Source organism: Canis lupus, unplaced genomic scaffold (assembly GCF_011100685.1).
Source record: "Canis lupus familiaris isolate Mischka breed German Shepherd unplaced genomic scaffold, alternate assembly UU_Cfam_GSD_1.0 chrUn_S438H599, whole genome shotgun sequence".
NCBI lineage: Eukaryota > Metazoa > Chordata > Mammalia > Carnivora > Canidae > Canis > Canis lupus.
In genome coordinates this window covers 17,974-32,218 of record NW_023331368.1, presented here as the reverse complement: position 1 = coordinate 32,218, position 14,245 = coordinate 17,974, and the positions used below count along the sequence as shown (strand labels likewise).

The 14,245-nt window shown below is 36.9% G+C and overlaps 1 pseudogene; it reads right to left on the bottom strand.

Moving 5' to 3' along the window:
- Positions 1 to 3,310: 3,310 nt before the first annotated feature.
- Positions 3,311 to 4,440, bottom strand: LOC119879211 (annotated as a pseudogene).
- Between the last annotated feature and the right edge of the window lie 9,805 nt (positions 4,441 to 14,245).

Below are 14,245 nucleotides of genomic sequence, written 5' to 3'. Positions count from 1 at the left end.
CATCATTTATTTTAACCAATTGTTGTAGCATCAGTCCCTGATTACGCTATCTTTTCTCCACTGAATTAACTTTGCAGTTTTGTTGACAATCAGTTGACTATATCCATATGGGTCTCTTTCCAGATTCTTCTCCTAAACTGATCGATGTGCCTACCTTTATGCCAATGCCACACTTTTCTCAATGCTATTGCTTTGTAGTAAGTCTTGGAAACTAGCAATACAAGGCCTACAGCATGGTTATCCTTTTTCAAAATACTTTCAGATATTATAAGTCCTATGCATTTCCATATAAATCTTAGAAATATCTTGTCATCGTTTGGAGACAATTCTTTATAGGTCTTATATTTCTACTTGAACTCTGATTGGAGACATTAAGAGCTTTTGTTCCAAACTATTTTTCAATGCTATTTGCATTACAAACAGCCTTGGAAGAAAGTAGAGATTGTGTTCCCTTCTGGGACAGAGGGCATACATATGTGCTATGCAGGAACATAAAGATGGTACTACCCTCTGAGGATGTTCACTACATGTCCATTTAAAAAGTCCATTTAAAACAATGGAGTTTCGTACACTATAATGCAAACCCATTGTTTGCATATCATACATCTGCAGTGCTTCTTATCATTAGCCTGAGACTTGGGGACTGAGGCTAACCACTGCAAAGAAGTTCATGCTACCTGCTGTGGAATGACTAATAAACCATCCTTTTTATGTCTGACTTAGGTGTCTTGTATCTTCTTCCAGTATCTATGAAACTGTCAGATCAAATTGTTAGTTTACAAGTTGGGTAAAAACTTACACCTTTCACAGTTCTTGACACACAGTTGCCAAAAAGATATTGTCCAAAGTAAATGCTGACATCTCCAAATCCTAACTGTAGTGGATAGACACAACCAGTGCATATTTAGATGTCTTGCTGTCAGAGAGTTACCAGCCAACTTGAGGATATTGCTCTTATGTGACATTGATGATTTTTTTGACTCATCAGGAAAGCCAATATTTGTTAGAGTGTTTGTCTCTTTCAGGCTCCCAATAAACACATATACTACTGAATACAACTCATGCATTATTTCCTTTTCACTGGCTTATATGCTATTTTGGGGCCCAAGAGCCCACAAAAGAGCTTTATTTTGTTTTATTTTTTGTTTTTACACAAAAGTAACCAGTCATGGGGCACCTGGGGAGCTCAGTCACTTAAGCATCTAACTGGCTTTTTTTTTTTTTTTTTTAGATTTTATTTATTTATTCATGAGAGACACAGAGAGAGGCAGAGACATAGGCAGAAGGAGAAGCAGACTCCCCATGGGGAGCCCGATGTGGGACTCGATTCCAGGACTCCAGGATCATGCCCTGAACTGAAGGCAGACACTCAAACACTGAGACACCCAGACGTCCCAAACATCTAACTCTTGATTTCAGCTCAGGTCATGATCTCAGGTTTGCGAGTCCTGAGTTGGGCTTCACGTTCAGCAGGGAGTCTGCTTCTCTCTCTCTCTCTCTCTCTCTCTCTCTCTGCCTCTCCCCCAGCCCACAGTCTCTCTAAAATAAATAAATAAAATTTTAAAATAAATAAATAAATAAATAAATAAAAAATAAATAAATCTTTTAAAAGACATTACCAGTCACACACAACTATTTGTTGCACTTTTTAGGACTTTTTAAAAAATGTATATATTAATATATATATTTTTTTGGGGGAGAGGCAATTTTATTTTTTAATTTCATGCTTGAAATTCACAAATGTACATGAAGTACTATGTAAACTTTAGGATAGCATTATTTGACTTGAGCAATATCACCTCAATCTAAGTTTAACTGTGGAAATACAATTTGGCCTTTCTGCTTTAAAATGTCAAAAAGCCACCAAATTAGAATAGGGTACTTACAATTAGAATTTTTAAATTGAGTCTCCCATACAGATTTGTAAGTTACTGTTGGATTAACTGTTATATTTAGGTAAAACACGTTATCAAGATATTATGCAAGAAATTACATCTTTTGCATTAATGGTCCCCTGGGTTGCACTTGGACTAGTAACAAAAAATATATATACTGACATCATACACTAAACTATATTCATATTATAGATTACAAAAAATATTGAAAGCCAGAATGAATCTTTAAGGTTGGAGGGACCCTTTAATAGTTTAATCTTTGGGCTTAAGAAAGAAAAATCAGTCCCATACTGCATCTCACCTCTCTTAAAAATAGGAAGTGTTTTAGCAGCTTAAAACCTTTAGTTATATAAAACTAATTACACTAGGCTTTACTTTGAAATATAGTTTACAACCAGATCAATTATACATACACTGGCACTTTAGCACAAGGGCAAACTTTTAAAAACAACTATTTTGGACTGCTTAAAATCAGGCCATAGTATACAGAAACAGAGGTCCCATGGTCTTACAATTCAGCAAAGTTCATACATAAATATTCTATTTTTGTAGGATAAATGCCACCAAAACTTTTACATATACTACAAGTTGTATTACATATATTTCATGGCTCTTTCCTAAGGTACTTAAAACTCTCACATTATACAGCTCCCCACTTCAAGTAAGCTTTTCAGGGAATGATTTGAGACCAGATCACTGTCAGAATAGCTTATGCAGTGCTGTAATACAAAAATGTATTTTGAAAGCTACTCAGTGACCACCACATACTGTTTCTGTAAGAAATGGTTTTGGTGCATTAGTTGGCAGACACCCACCGCATGAAACAACGGCCATGGGATATATGGTCTCATCTAAATTAGATAGCCCCTTTTCCACCTTTTCACCAGCATAGGTTTACAAAAATGCAACTATTCTCTAAGAAAAACTCACATTTTCTTTTTGGCAGTGCATCGGGTTGTGTTCATATTCCTGGTTTGGGTGTTTCTAGGACTTTAAACTGTTAAATATTCAACTACTCCATCACCTGTAGGTATTAACTGGATGCTTATAATCAGTTCACTAGCTTCCAACAAGTAAAATCTACTGATCCATGAAGGATAATCTTAAATTAGTATTTGTGCCCAACAAACAATAGGAAAAGTTGATTACCATTCCCAAATCTAAATTTGACAGGTTCATTTAAGAGTTACTCAATCGAGAACACAGTATCAAGTACATTATCATAATTTAGTTATTTCAAGTTGCACGATACTACCATTACATCACAGTGCACACTACACGTAAAACAGTTAAGATGAAATCTAATAATGTTTTCTACATTAATTAGCAATTTTACACAGATTAATTCCCTAGTGAATCTGGTCTGAAACAACTGGCAACTACCCTTAAATATAACTAAATTTAAACAGTAGTATTTATCTTATTTTATACCTGTACTTTAAGTAAGGTTTAAGTTGAAATGTCATTATTTCCTTATCAGAAGGATTAAAGGGCACTGTTGGGGATTTACCCCAAAGATACAGATGCAATGAAACGCCGGGACACCTGCACCCCGATGTTTATAGCAGCAATGGCCACGATAGCCAAACTGTGGAAGGAGCCCTCGGTGTCCAACGAAAGATGAATGGATAAGAAGATGTGGTTTATGTATACAATGGAATATTACTCAGCTATTAGAAATGACAAATACCCACCATTTGCTTCAACGTGGATGGAACTGGAGGGTATTATGCTGAGTGAAGTAAGTCAGTCGGAGAAGGACAACCTTATATGTCTCATTCATTTGGGGAATCTAAATAACAGTGAAGGGAATATAAGGGACGGGGGAAGAAATGTTGTGGGAAATATTCAGAAAGGCGACAGAACGTAAGACTGCTAACTCTGGGAAACGAACTAGGGGGTGGTAGAAGGGGGAGGAGGGGCGGGGGGTGGAAGTGAATGGGTGACGGGCCAGGGGTGTTATTCTGTATGTTAGTAAATTGAACACCAATAAAAAAATAAATAAAAAAAAAAAAAAGAAGGATTAAACGGAAACTGAACCCAGTGGCTTGGTAGTTTAGGAAGAACACTTGGTGATGGTGGCTCACTAAACTTGGCTCCAGCGTAGTTCTGATTAGTTTTGAGACTTAAAAAGTAAAGTGGGACCTTGATAAGCTAGAGTTCCAGTTTGTTATTTGGAAATTTTTGTTCTTCCCCCCTTTTGCATGGCCTGCGGTGCAGCTGCTGAGGAGGTGTAAGTGTGTCCTCTTTCTTTTTTCTTGTGAACAATCTTCATTTGGGAATTCTGATCCTTGGTCTTCTGTCTGTTAAGCTGTTGCTGGTTCTTACTAACGTTTCTCGACTGAGGGGCTGGAATGTTATACCTCTCTCCACCACCATCTTCAGCTTCTTTGTCACCTTTCGGTCCGCTTTTTCGGATCGCAGGATTTCCACCACCTGTCCCCTTCCTTGCTGCCAAGCCCAGGATAAGAGATGTTGCTTTCTGCTGGATCCTTTCCTTTGTCTCAATACAGAAGTTTTCATGGGCCGATCCGCCGAGTTCAGCCTAGGAGCTGAGGCCAACATCGGAGTCTCCTCAGCACACAAGCTTGAGAGAAGTCGGGCCACCGAAGAGCTAGCTGCTGACCACCTCGGCGTCCCGACTCGACCTCCTCCTTCCGCCTCTACCAACCCCAAAAATGTATATATTAATATTATTTACATATTTACAAGTTTACATCTCTATGATATAAAATTTCTTTTAAAAATTGAGAGCCAATAGTCCATATACAATATCCAGTCTTTACAGTAGCAATGGTAGAACAGATACTAACGCTGGTTGTTAGTTGATATTTTCTTCCAAAAATAATAGCTTCTGATGAAGGACTACTTCATGTTAGAATTCCAGATTTCCTCAAAGATGATGTACTGCTTGAATTGTAAATTAGATGGCATTCATTTCATTATTTAAATTACTTAGTTACTATACATTTGATTTCATCTTGTAGTACCAGTCAGGTGGAGTTGGTTCTGTCTGTTTCTGTGTCACATGTCAGAGAACCTTTTATAAGCAGCAAAAAGACATATACTATTCCTACTAGTACTATGCCTGATGTAATCTTAAAACTGTGCCCTGAATTACCCTTTGGGACACAGGTTGGTAAAACAAGCAATGACGTCTATTTGGATAATGGATTGCTAATGATACGTTATATTTCCTGTAAGATCACTTTCCTTCTTAATATACACTTCAGATGAATCAGAGCTCTTTTACACAGTGCTGAAGAACAATTCCATGAGTACTTAATAAGGTCTATATGGCTGTTGTAAGATTCCAGGATCCTGCAATGGACTGTAAGGTCTTCCAACAGTCAATGTGCAATTAGTGTGGATATGGAAGAGACTCAATCATATACAGAATGAACTTGATGTTATCTTTAATGCTTGGAGATTCAATTTCATACTCATCTTCATCTGATGATGTTAGGTTGAAGGTTACATGATGTGATGTCTAACTGAATTACCACAAGGTGGGAGAGCTTTGGCCTTAGAATTTTTCTTCCCATTCTATGAGTGTATCCCTTTTTTTCCCCCCACATGATCTCTATAAGGGTACCTGGAAGTCAAGTTTTGAAGGCAAAAGACAAATCATTATGCGGGATAAAAAAATGTTTTACAATCATTCAACAATTCCCTATCTTGGGCTCTGAACATGTGTAGTTTTGTAGGTATTTACTCCTATACTTAAGATAGTTATATTACACAGATTCAAATATGAACCACATACCAAAGTTGTTCTAACAAATACACATGTACCCACAATAAATATAGACACACTTGTATTATTATTTTTCACATGTACTTCCACTAATTTTTATAAGCCAGTTTCTTCATTTAACATCATCTCTATTACTTCTATTAGCTCTCCCATGATGTCATCTCTATATTTCAGAAATGCTCTCAAGAAAAGATTTCCTACATGCTGGTGGACTTAGTACTTGCTTTTTATCAATGATCCTAAAGACTGACCTAGTCTTTATCAATTAACAACAATAAATTTTAAACGCCTGCAACTCAAGTAGAGTCTTCAGAGAGTCTAGAACACTTTATTTAAAAACTTAGGTGAAAATTTAAGAGGCATAACTGTTTGCTTTTAAACAAAGAAATTTATACTAAAATATAAATTCTCCAAAACTGGGCTGCTGTGTTTTATGAAATTTTAATTTCCTAGATTAAATACCCATAATATTAAGTGAAACGGCATAAGAAAGATGCCTTTTGTTCATTGAAGGCAGAGTATAGGGGCCTGTAAATTTGTGGTCCCTTAAACCAAACTGTCCCCACTACTGACTGCCACATAACAGAAAAATCTAAAGTCACATAGGAGGAGTGATTGCAGGGTAGAGAAAATCATTTCCACTTTTCATGTGCAATGATCTGTTGATCACTTCTGACAAGAGTTTATTTGTTTTTTCTATCTCTCATCTGAATTACGAGCCTCTTTACTGGATTTAGAAAATGTCTGCGCCAGAGATCCCTCAGTGCAATTGTTCACATCATTCATCTCCTACTTATTTCAAAGAGGCCTCTGCTCTTCTACACTAATCCCAGACTTTAAATAACTTGTCTTTCTCTCAAAATAACCAGCTCGTTCGGGGAATTAATTGCCCCATCCAAGGTGATGGATATCTCTCATTATTGCATTTGTGTAGAAGCTAGGCATTAACTTTCTTCTCACCCCAAAACACCCTGATTTGCACCTAAAAGTACTCATAAGATGATTTCAAATATTTAAGGAAACTCTGCTTTGGTCCTAGAAGGTATCCATATTAACCTTGTATGGATGATAGAATTCTCATTGACTTCCTACTTGTGGAGCAAGTTGGAGCCTGTGCAATTGCTAGTACATCCTGCTATACCTGCATTAATGCCTCCAGCAAAGCAGAAAGATCAATACAGAAACTTAACTTATTGTCCCTTACTTAGGTAAACCATGATAGTTGATGGGATTTGCTCAGCCAGGACCCTGTAGTGTTGTGCATGACTGAAGTTCACACTGCAGATCAATTCCACTTTGCTGCTTAAGGTCCTGTTAATATGGCTAACTTTATACATTTGACAGTCTAAATTTATACATCTGACTATCAGATTAATCAAAGTATCTAACTAAGGGACATATTGGGTATTTAAGTGAATTAAAGATGGCCTGTGTATATTGGTCCCTATATTGTTTACTTCTTCACAGCAGGACCATTAACTAAAAAGCCCACCAGTACCAAATTCAAAATTTACACATGTAATAGTTTTCAGTAGATCTGAAATAAGCATATATTTAGTCATTTAGTGCTTGCCTACTTTGCATACCCTACAGAACTACATCCAATATATTTTATCCATAATTAAGACAAATCCTGTGGCTATGAAACACCAGTGCCTGCCTTCAGACCTCTCTGACCCAGAGACTCCAAACTCTAGCTGCTGAGTCATTTGACCCGAAATATTTAAACCTCCTCTGTTATTTCCCTCTCCCAAGAATCGCCTTTCCTTCTTCCCCTTCTGAGTAGGTAGTTGAAAGATTCGGAAATTTGTGTGAAAGACATCTTCATACCAACAAGACCATTGTACTCTAAGTAGGATAAACTCTATGATACGTCATAATAAAAATGTTGAAAGTCAAAGGCACAGATGCCCATAATGGTTATACACAAGCAATTCATCACATACAGATATTTTTAATTTAAAAAGTCAGTGTCTTTTTTAAAGATTTATTTATTTATTTATTTATGACAGAGAAATGCATGGGGGGAGGGGCAGAGGGAGAGAGCAGACTCTAGGCTGAGCATGAAGCCTGATCCAAGGCTCCATCTTACCACCCTTAGATCATAACCTGAACCAAAATCAAGAGTCAGATGCCTAACTGACTGAGCCATTCAGGATCCCCCAAAGATGTCAGTTTCTTTTCAGCATAAAACTTGGTGGCCAAAACTGTGAAAGGAGCCTCAGTGTCCATCGAAAGATGACGGATATAAAGAAGATGTGGTTTATGTATACAATGGAATATTACTCAGCCATTAGAAACAACAAATACCCACCATTTGCTTCGACGTGGATGGAACTGGAGGGTATGATGCTGAGTGAAATAAGTCAATCGGAGAAGGACAAACATTATATGGTCTCATTCATTTGGGGAATATAAAAAATATTCAGAAAGGGAGACAGAACATGAAAGACTCCTAACTCTGGGAAACGAACTAGGGGTGGTGGAAGGGGAGGTGGGCGGGGCGGTGGGGGTGAACTGGGTGACGGGCACTGAGGTGGGCACTTGACGGGATGAGCACTGGGTGTTATTCTATATGTTGACAAATTGAACGCCAATAAAAAATTTATAATAATAATAACAACAACAACAACAACAAAAAACTTGGCGGCCAGTGGAATGATGTATTCAAGGTACTTTAGTACCAAAACCAAAACCAAAAACAACCCCCAAAAAACTTTCAACTGTATTCAGTAAAACTGTCCTTCAAAAGTGTGGGAGAGGGGTGCCTGGGTAGGTTGGTTGGTTGAGCATCCAAGTCTTGGGTTTCGTTGGGGTTGTGATCTTGAGGTCATATGATCAAGCTCTAAATTCAGCTCCATGCTTGGTGCAGAGTCTGCTTGAGATTCTCTCTTCCCTCCCTCTGCCCCTCCCCATGCTCTCTCTGTCTCTCTACAATTAATAAATAAATAAAAACTTTAAGTGTGTGATAAATAGATACTCCCAAATAACCAAATGTCAAGGGACTTCACTACCACTACAACTGCTCTGTAAGAATGCTAAAAGGAGACCTTCAGATTGAAATCAAAGGATTCTAGGTAATAATTTATGGACATATGAAGACAAAAAGATCTCTGGTAGAGGTTGAAAAAATACCAGTAATCTGTAGTTTTGATTTATATCTCCAACTTATATAATCTACAAGATATAAAGACAAATACATAAAAATAAGCATAAATCTATGTTAATGTAATTTGTAATATTAATTACATAGGTGAGGGAGGATTGAGCTATAAAGTAGTAGAGATTTTGTTTGCAACCGAAGTTAACTTTGGCTTAATTAAAAGTAGATCATCATAACTTCAGGTTGTTATATAATCTGTCTGGTAACCATAAAATATAAGGCATATATATATATATATATATATATATATATACACACACACACACACACACACACACACACAAAAGGATCAAAATACATCAAAAGGCAATTAAACACAAACACAGGCAGCAATGGTGACATCAACATACCAAAAAGTCACAAGACATACAGAAAACAAATGACAAAATGGCAAAAGTAAGTCATCTATCAGTAAAGACTTTAAAATATAAATGGATTAAATTTTTTTAAATTATTTTTTATTGGTGTTCAATTTGCTAACATACAGAATAACCCCCAGTGCCCCGTCACCCATTCACTCCGACCCCCCGCCCTTCTCCCCTTCCACCACCCCTAGTTCGTTTCCCAGAGTTAGCAGTCTTTACGTTCTGTCTCCCTTTCTGATATTTCCCACATATTTCTTCTCCCTTCCCTTATATTCCCTTTCACTATTATTTATATTCCCCAAATGAATGAGAACATATAATGTTTGTCCTTCACCGACTGACTTACTTCACTCAGCATAATACCCTCCAGTTCCATCCACGTTCCCAATCAAATGCCAAATATGGTTGGAATGGATTTTTAAAAGACACACACAGCATGCTTCTACAGTATCCTTTCTATAAGACAAACAGTTTAGACCTAAGGATGCACATAGGTTGAAATTGAAAAGATGGAAAAATATTTTATTTGAAGAGAGAGAGAGAGAGAGAGCAAGCTGGGGGCGGGTGGAAAAGGAGACAGAAAGAGTCTTCAGCAGGGTTCACACCCCAGCATGGGGCCTGACATGAGGCTCAATCTCATGCCCTTGAGATCATGACCTCAGGTGAAATCAGAAGTCATACCCTTAATGGACTGAGTCACCAGGCACCCCTGGAAAAATATATCAAATTGTAATCAAAAGAGAGCTGATATCAGGCAAATCATACATTAATGTAAACTTGTCATTAAAGAACAAAGGGAAATATATATTGATAAAAGTTTCAAATCACCAAGGAGATATAACAATTATAAATACCAGAACTCCAAAATATACAAACCAAACATTTAAAAACAATAACGGGTAAAATAGGCAGTTCTACAGTAATGGTTGAGAACTTCAAGAGCTAACTTCTCGTAATGGATGGGCCAAACAGGCAAAAATATCAAAAAAGAAATAGAAGTGTTTAACAACACTATAAATCAATGAGACTCAACAGACATATAGAGAACATTCAATAACAGCAAACTACACATTTTTTCCAAGTGAAAATGGCACTTCTCTAGGATAGATCATTTTTGTGTCACAATAAAGGTCTTAATACATTGGAAAAGATTGAAATCATACAAAAATATTTTCCAATCACAAGCAAATGCAAATAGGAATCAATAGCAGGAGGGAAACTGGAATATTCACTGATGTGTGGAAATAAAACACACTATTAAAAAAATGACCAAAGAACAAACCAAAAGGGAATTAAAAAATATGTCTAAATAAGTTATGAAACCACAATTTATCAAAACCTATGGAATGCAGTTTAAAGCAGTGTTGTAAGGGATATTTATAGTGAGAAAAGCTTTTTAAAAAGAAAAAAAGATTTCAAATCAACAAATTCATCTTACAACTTAAGGAACTAAAATACAAAGAATTAAACTCAAATCTAGTAGAAGGAAGGAAATAATAAAGACTAGGTGAGATATGAATAAAATAGGCTTTCGAGAGTTAAAATGACAGAGGAGGGATCCCTGGGTGACGCAGCGATTTGGCGCCTGCCTTTGGCCCAGGGCGCGATCCTGGAGACCCGGGATCGAATCCCAGGTCGGGCTCCCGGTGCATGGAGCCTGCTTCTCCCTCTGCCTGTGTCTCTGCCTCTCTCTCTCTCTCTGTGTGTGACTATCATAAATAAATAAAAATAAATAAATAAATAAAATAAAATAAAATAAAATAAAATAAATAAAATAAATAAAATGACAGAGGATTACGGGGACCCTAAAACCTGTCCTGTACCTCAAACACAGCTAGATGATTATCAAATCATTCTGAACACCCAAAAAAAGTCAGTCAGAGGTCTGAGAGAACAAAAACTGTAAGTCCACAAGTAGAAAAACAACCAACTTTTGGAAGATTCTTTTAACACAGAGACTAAAACATAGCCAGGATCTAGGTTTTTTGTGTTTTGTGTTTTTTATTTTCCTTTGGTTTTTGTTTGTTTGCTTGCTTGCTTGCTTGCTTGGGTTTTTTCTTTTTTTCCTTTCTGAAAAAAAATGATGAGATGGAGAAATTCATGCCAAAAGAAAGTATGGGAAGTAGTACTGATGGCCAGGGATGTAATCAATACAGCTAGAAGTACAATGTCTGAAATATAATTTAAAACAATGATTATAAGGATACTACTGGGGCCTGAAAAAAGCATAGAAGGAAATGGAGAATCCCTTACTGCAAAGGTAAAAGAACTAAAATCTATCAGGCCCAAATTAAAAAGGCTATAACTGAGATACAATCCTATGTGGATGTATCACAAAAATGAGGATGGAAGAAGCAGAGGAGTGAATCAGTGATATAGAAGATAAATTGTGGAAAATAATGAAGCCAAAAAGAAGAGTGAAAGAAAGGCAATGGACCATGAAAGAAGACTTGGGGAATATAACAACTCATTTTTTTAAAAGATTTATTTATTTAATCATGACACACACACACACACACACACACACACAGAGGCAGAGACATAGGTGGAGGGAGAAGCAGGCTCTTCACAGGAGCCTGATGCCGGACTCGATCCTGGATGCTGGAGTCACGACCTGAGCCGAAGGCAGCTGCCCAACCGCTGAGCCACCCAGGCATCCAGAATATAACAACTAATTAGAATAACACTCATATCAGAGGAGGCCCCAGAAGATGAAGAGAGAAAAAGAGACAGAAGGTTTATTCAAACAAATTATAGCTGAAAAATTTTCTAATCTGGAGAAGGTCACAGACATCAAAATCCAAGTAGCACAGAGAACTCCCATTAAAATCAACAAAAGCCAAGCATCAACAAGGCATATCATAGTCAAATTTCACTAAATATACAGACAAGGAAAGAATCCTGAAATCAGCAATTGGCGGCGGGGGGGGGTGGGGGAGTCCTTAACCTACAAAGGGAAGACTTGTCAGGGTTGCAGCAGATATGTTCACAGAAACTTCACAGGCCAGAAGACAGTGGAATGATATATTCAATGTGCTGAATGGGAAAAAATATGCAGCCAATGAATTGTTTTACTCAGCAAGGATGGCCACTCAGACAAGGCAAGATAGAGTTTTCCAGGCAAACAAAAAACTAAAGGAGTTTATGACCATTAAAACAACCTGCAAGAAATTTTAAGGGGACCACTATGGGTGGAGGAAAAAATTAACAAAAGCCAACAAACACTAGAAAGGACAGGAGGATGTCGCCAGAAACTTCCAATGCTACAGGTAACACCATAGCACTAAATTCATATCTTTGGATAATTGCTCTGTTAATGGACTAAATGATCCAATCAAAATACAATAGGGTATCAGAATGGACCAAAAAAAACCCGCGAGATCCATCTATATGTTATCTACAAAAGACTCATTTTAGACCTAAAGACTGAAAGATTGAAAGTGAGGTATGAGAGAACCATTTATTATGATAATGGACCTCAAAAGAAAGCTGGAGTACCAATCCTCCTATCAGACAAATTAGATTTTAAACCAAAGACTTGTAATAAGGGAAGAAGATTGACACAATATCATACTAAATTGTCTTTCCAACAAGAAGATCTAACAATTATAATATCTATGTTTCTAATTTGGGACCAGCCAATTATATAAACCAATTAGTAACCAAATAACAAAAAAACCTCAATGATAATAATATAATAACAGTAGGGGAATTTAACAACCCACTTACAGCAATGTACAGATCATCTAAGCATAAAATCAACAAGGAAACCAATAGGTTGAGTCGATACATTGAACCAGAGGGACTTAACAGATATATTCGGAACATTTCAGCCTAAACAGCAGCATACACATTCTTTGAGTGCATATGGAAAATTCCTCAGCCATAGATCACATACTGGGTCACTAGTCAGGCCTTTAACTGGTACAAAAAGATTGAGATCATACCATGCATATTTGCAGACAACACTCACACGTGGTCATGGTATATATTCCCTTTAATGTCCCGTTTAATTCCAATTGCTAGTATTTTGATGAGGGAATTTTGCAACAATATCCATCAGGGATATGGTCTATAGTGTGGTTTTTTTTCCTACTACCTTTGTCTGCGTTTGGTATCAGAGAATAGGGACATCATAGAATGAGTTAGAGAAATATTCTTTGCCTCTTCAATATCTTGTGATAATTTGAAAAAGATTCGTGTTCATTCTTTACATGTTTGGATGAAATCACAGTGAAGCCATCTGGTGCTTATTGCTGTCTAAGCTATTGCTTAGAGCTTAATGCTGTCGTTTGGAGATTTGTATTACGGATTCAATCTACTTACTTCATTCAGACTTTCTATATCATCATAATTCAGTGTTCATGGGTTCTGTACTTCAAATAATTTGTCCATTTCATCTAGGTATCCAATTTGTTAGCATACCATTTGTTGTTTATACTAATCTACATTCTTTCTATTTATGTAAAACTAGAGTAATGGCCCACTTTAATTTCTGATTTTATTAATTTGAGGTCTTCTTTGTTGTTACAGTAAATCTATAAAAGTTTGGTCAATTTTGTTATCTTTTCAAAGAAAAAAGTTTTAGTTTCATTTATTGTCTTTTTTATTCTCTATTTTATTCATGTATTTTTATTTATTTTTGGTTGATTTTTACATGTTTTACTAAATTCAATTTGCCAACATATATTATAACCCAGTGCTCATCCCATCAAGTGCCCTCCTTATTGCCATCCCACAGTTACCTCATTCCCCCACTCACCTCCCCTTCTGCAACCCTTTGTTTCCCAGAGTTAGGAGTATTGATGTATTTTTTAAAAATTATTTATTCATAAGACACACACAAGAGAGAGAGAGAGAGAGGAGAAAGACAGAGAGAGAGAGGGGCAGAGACACAGTCAGAGGGAGAAAGCAGGTTCCATGCAGGGAGCCTGATGTGGGACTGGATCCCGGGTCTCCGGGATCACACCCTGGGCTGAAGATGGCGCTAAAACCGCTGAGCCCCCCAGGCTGCCCAGTATCATGTATTTTTAAAGAAAGCATTTTTCTTTTCTTTCTCTTTTCT